The following is a 6,000-nucleotide window of genomic DNA, read 5'->3' as shown; positions in this document are numbered from 1 at the left end:
ATTGTAAGACACCCCTCCGCCTATAGAAGACCTGCCCCACCCTCACACTCAGCCTGTTTCGGAGACTCGGAAGGGCGGAAGTGTGGTGGTCAGCGTGGCTAGGTCAAGTCCTGGTCCCACCCTCACTAGTTTTGGCATTGGGGGAGATATTTAACCTTTGCATACCATGGAGGTAAGAGTTGTACCTGCCTCATCTCATCGGTTCCTCTACTCATCCTTCTCCTTGTCTGTCTGTATGTATTGCTGGCTGGCAGCTGGTAGTGGTGAACTATGAAATGAAAGAATGGACGAGATGAGCTTCTAATTTGGGGAGTTTAGTTGGATTAAATCAGCAGGGTCTGGCTCCATCCGATTTTGCTTAGCACCGGGGTGTGTGTGTGTGTGTGTGTATGTATGTGTGTACTGGGGTAGGGAGTAGGGAGAGGACTCCTTGCCACTCCTGACACAATGAACAGTTCTCTTTGGCTTGAAAGTGGGAAGCCTCAAGCTGGGTGGGGACTCGGAGAACCAGGCACAGGTGAGTGAGGCAGGTGATACACCACTGAGTTCCAGGATCCCCTTCTCTGCTTCTCCTAGTAGGACTCTGCAGGCAGCCACCCATCAACCAGCACTTACTGAATGCCTACTGTATACCAGGACACACGCTCAGTGCATACCTGCAAACTAACTTACAAACCAACCCCAGAGATCCATTTAGCAGAGAAGGTCGAGTGGGCTGTGGGGCGTTGCTGGGGTCTGGGGCATGGGTTCCATCGTGTCAGTGAAATTTGACCCCTGTTTCTCAATGGCTGAGTGACAGAGTACAGTTCAGTCTCCCTCGGTCACCACAACAAGGGAAAATAAACTGTTTATTCTATGACCCTAGTGTTCTCAGATGTGTTTTTACCACTCAGGCTCCATTTATAAAAGCCAGGCACCAGTTCTGCGCTCAGTACTGCAAATATGCGCACAGCCAGGACTCCTCCTCCCTTCCCCCCCACCCCCAGGCTCAGTCCTGGCTAACGAGGCTAGATGGAGGGCAGTCCTCCATGGGGACACAGACATGGACAGGATTCTGTCCCTGGCCCCAGGGAATTTTCAGTAGTGGGATAGACAGACAGAGAGATAGACGAGGGTGGCACAACTGACTGCCTAGGGCCCACAGGAGGGATGAGCTAGCTACACGGGATGTTATTCACCCGCCAAGCACCGGCTGAGTGTTGGGTGCTGTTATGGATCCAATTGTGTCCCCCAAAATATGAGTTGGAATCCTAACCCCTATACCATGGATGTGATCCTGTTTGGGAAAAGGATTTTCTTTGTTATGTTAATTAGGCCATATCAGTGTCAGGTGGGTCCTAAACCTTATCACTCCTGAGTGATAAGGAGCAGCACGGACAGAAACAAGCAAGCACTGGCAGAGGAAGGCAGATGCCATGTGAAGATTGCCAAGGAACTAAGGAGCAGAAGCTGGAAGAGACAAGGATCTCTCCCCAGAGTGGGCACAGAGAGAGAGCCTTCCCCTGTAGCCAATGCCCTAATTCAGGCTCCTACTTCCTGAGCAGAAGAAAGACCTGGAAATCTCCTTCTGAAGAATCAGCCATTGAGCACCCTATGCAGCACAGTTCTCCTGTGACACACTTGGGATCACCAGGAGCTGGAACTGACTCATCAGCAACCGGTTTGGTTCTTTGGGTTTACCAGGGGGGTGACAAGGGGGCTCGCGCTGTGCAGCGTCAGCCATGCGCAGTGGCTGGTAAACCAGGCAGAGGGTTGAGGGGTATCCTGAGGGCAGCAGGAGGCAGCTGCTGAAGGCTCTGAGCAGGACAAGGGTCCAGAGATCTCTGCCTGCCATTCTGTGCAAGCAGAGGTTACAGGTATTACAGAGAAAAACCCACCCTTTATTTTTCTTCACAACTCTATCAACCCCCCTGGGAACCTTGCAAAAGAAAAACATAACCCATTGGCTTTTTGTTGTTGTTAGGTGCCACTGAGTTGGTTCCGACTCATAGCAACCCTACTTAGAACAGAAACACTGCCCGGTCCTGCGCCATCCTTACAATCGTTGTTATGCTCAAGCTTATTGTTGTAGCCACTGTGTCAATCCACCCCATTGAGGGTCTTCCTCTTTTCCACTGACTCTGCACTCTGCCAAGCATGATGTCCTTCTCCAGGGACTGATCCCTCCTGATAACATGTCAAAAGTATGTAAGACGCAGTCTCGCCATCCTTGCTTCTAAGGAGCGTTCTGGTTGTATTTCTTCTAAGACAGATTTGTTGGTTCTTTTGGCGGTCCATGGTGTATTCAGTATTCCTTGCTGACACCACAATTCAAAGGCATCAATTCTTCGGTCTTCCTTATTCATTGTCCAGCTGTTGTTGTTGTAGAAATAAATTTAACACAACATTTGCCAGTTCGGCCTTTTTCAGGTGTACAAGTTAGTGACATCAGTCACTTTAATCATGTCATGCATCCATCACCCATAGTCATTGCCAAGGTTCCTGTCACCGTCAGCAAACACTCACAACTGGCTTTTCACCCTGACTTCTGGTCCAATTGGTTTTAAGGAACTGGCATGAGTTGTTCTGTCAAGTGGCAAAAATTCTGGCCTTGAAGTGATTCCCTCCATAGCCGCAGATGCCAGTGCAGTCTAGGCAGTGAGAATCCCTTGTTCTCTGCTCCCTTTTTACACTGTTTTTGGAGGAAGGTGGAGGGGGGCATGCCTGAGGGCCCTCCCCCTGCCAGTGTAGGACAGGGTGCACAGGAACAGCAGGGGCAGCAGGGAAAGGCGGAGAATGTGCATTAGGAGGTCCGGGTTCAAGACCCCATGTCACCGGCTAGGCCATCTTGGGTTGCCAAAGCTATGAGCTTGTCCCACAGTAAGCGTTTGGCTTTGGGAGAGCTGGGCCAAGCCCCAGGTCACCTGAGACCCACACAGGTCACTACAGACTATGCTGGGTCTCCCCGCTCTTGACCATTTTGGATGGAAAACGGACAAGGGAGCAGGTGAACAAGCCGAGGAGAGACTCAGCCAGAGAGCAGGCTGTGGGGGTTTCCACAGTCAGGTGGGTGGGACTCAGGGGTCCAGCAAGCACACTTCAGGGTCCATTGGACCTTTCCACAGTCCTGGGAACAATGATGGAACAATCGCTAAGACGTCTATAAGTCCTTACTTTGGGCCAGGCATGGTGCTAGAGATAAACCTGCAAAGGGGGTGGCCATTGGCCCTCCTGCCTGCTCCTGGGTTTAGCTGTTTTGGAGGTTTGGTGTCTAACTTGCCCATCATCTTAGCCTAAATAAAACAATCCTAGGATCCAGGGTGACTTGGCTTTTTTTGCATTGTTGTTATTGTTGTTGTTAAGTGCCACACAGTTGATTCCGACTCATAGCAACACTTTGTACAAAAGAATGCAATACTGCCTGGTCCTGCCTCGTCCTGTACCGTCCTTACAATTACTGCTATGCTTGAGCCCATTGTTGCAGCCACTGTGTCAATCCATCTCATTGAGGGTCTTCCTCTTTTTTGCTGACTCTCTACTTTACCAAGCATGATGTCCTCCACGGACTGGTCCCTCCTGATAACATGTCCAAAGTATGTGAGATGAAGTCTCACCATCCTCACTTCTAAGGAGCATTCTGGCTGTACTTCTTTGAAGACAGGTTCATTCATTCTTCTGGCAGTCCATGGTATATTCAGTATTCTTTGCCAGCGCCATAATTCAAAGGCATCAATTCTTCTCCTGTCTTCCTTATTCACTGCCCGACTTTCACATGCATATAAGGTCACTGAAAATACCATGGCTTGGGTCAGACACACCTTAATCCTCAAAGCGACATCTTTGCTTTTGAACACTTTAAAGAGGTCTTTTGCAGCAGATTTGCCCAACGCAATGCATCATTTGATTTCTTGACTGCTGCTTCCATGGGTGTTGATTGAGAATCCATAAAACTTGGATCTTTGCGTTTTTAGTAGATCTGATATTTCATCCTCTACCCCATGGAAGCTATCTTTGGGTAAGAAATTGCTTTGAAATTCTTCCCTGAGCACTGCCAGGTAGATATTTGTAACCTCCAAATTCACACATTTTCTTAAGCACTCACCTTTCTCATTTCTTCCTAATTTGTAAAGCTTTAACCCTTTTCCAGTTCACCAGTAAATTAGAAATTATTGCCATTAACATTTTTTCATGGCACGTCATTGTTATAATAACAATCTTCATTTTATTATTACAATTACTATTAATCACTCATAACCCCTTAACCACTGTTCTCGCTAGAGACGGCCATGTGGCAGTTGAAAGATTTTTGCCTATGTCCTCCCCAAAGGGTGATAAAACTGGGGCTTGTTATGCAAATGGTTAATGAGTTTGACTGCTAACAGAAAGGTTGGAGGTTTGAATTCACCCAGAGGCACTTCTACTGGCGATCTACTTCCAAAAAATCAGCCATTGAAAACCCAACGGACCACAGTTCTACTCTGACACACATGGGGTCACCAGATGTCAGAGTTGACTCAATGGCAATGGCAATAGAACCTGTGCGCCAGCCTCCCAGTCTATAATGCTGTCCCCAGGCAACAGTGGTCAGGCCCATGGTCAGTGTTTGCTGAGTACCTTTTACAAGTCCAGTCCAGCTGCCATGTGGTAGGTAGGGTACCAGGCTTGGATTTGGGGTTAGGCAGGGTCACAAATGGTTACTTACCAGCTGTACTTCTTTAGATGTGTCACCCAATGTGTGCTGGCTTCGGTTTCCTCATCTGTGTTGTTGCTAGGTGCCATCAAGTCAGCTCTGACTCAGAGTGACCTTATGTATAACAGAATGAAACGTTGCCCAGTCCTGCGCCATCCTCACTATCATTGCTATGTTTGAGCCCATTGCTGCTGTCACTGTGTCATTTCATCTCACTGAGGGTCTTGCTTTTTTGATGACCCTCTACTTTACCAAGGATGATGTCCTTCTCCAGGGACTGGTCCCTTCTGACAACATGCCCAAATATGTGAGATGAAGTCTCGCCATTCTTGCTTCTAAGGAGGATTCTGGCTGTACTTCTTCCAAGATAGTTTTGTTTGTTCTTTTGGCAGTCCACGGTGTATTCAATATTATTCTCTAACACCATAATTCAAAGGTGTCAGTTCTTCTTCGGTCTTCGTTATGCATCATTAAGCTTTCACGTGCATATGAGGCAACTGAAAACACCATGGCTTGGGTCAGGAGCACCTTAGTCTTCAAGGTGACATCTTTGCTTTTCAACACTTTAAAGGTGTCTTGCAGTGGATTTGCCCAATGCAATGCGTTTTCTGATTTCTTGACTGCTGCTTCTACGGGTGTTGATCGTGGATCCAAGTAAAACGAAATCCTTGAGAACTTCAATCTTTTCTCCATTGATCATGATGTGGCTTATTGGTCCAGTTGTGAAGATTTTTGCTTTCTTTATGTTGAGGTGCAATCCAACCTGAAGGCTGCAGTCTTTGATCTTCATCACTAAGTGCTTCAAGTCCTTTTCACTTTCAGTAAGCAAGGTTGTGTCATCTGCAATCCCCAGCTCTGGTAACCTCTAATCTGCTTTCTTTAAGATGCGTTCTTTGAGCATTTATATGTGTCCACTATTGTGTCATTGTTTGGTGCTGTCGAGTCAGTTCCAACTCATAGCGACCCCATGCACAGCAGAATGAAACACTGCGCAGTCCTGCGCCATCCTTACAATCGTTGTTCTGCTTGAGCTCATTGTTGCAGCCACTGTGTCAATCCACCTCGTTGAGAGTCTTCTTCTTTTCCACTGAGCCTGTACGTTGCCAAGCATGATGTCCTTCTCTAGAGACTGACTCGCCCTGACAACATGTCCAACGTATGCAAGACGCCATCCTTGCTTCTAAGGAGCATTCTGGCTGTACTTCTTCCAAGACAGATCTATTCGTTCTTTTGGCAGTCCATGGTGTATTCAATATTCTTCACCAATACCACAATTCAAAGGCGTCAATTCTTCTTTGGTCTTCCTTATTCCTTGTCCAGCTTTCACGTGC

This window comes from Elephas maximus, chromosome 4 (assembly GCF_024166365.1).
Source record: "Elephas maximus indicus isolate mEleMax1 chromosome 4, mEleMax1 primary haplotype, whole genome shotgun sequence".
NCBI lineage: Eukaryota > Metazoa > Chordata > Mammalia > Proboscidea > Elephantidae > Elephas > Elephas maximus.
Note: the sequence above shows the minus strand (reverse complement) of the source record.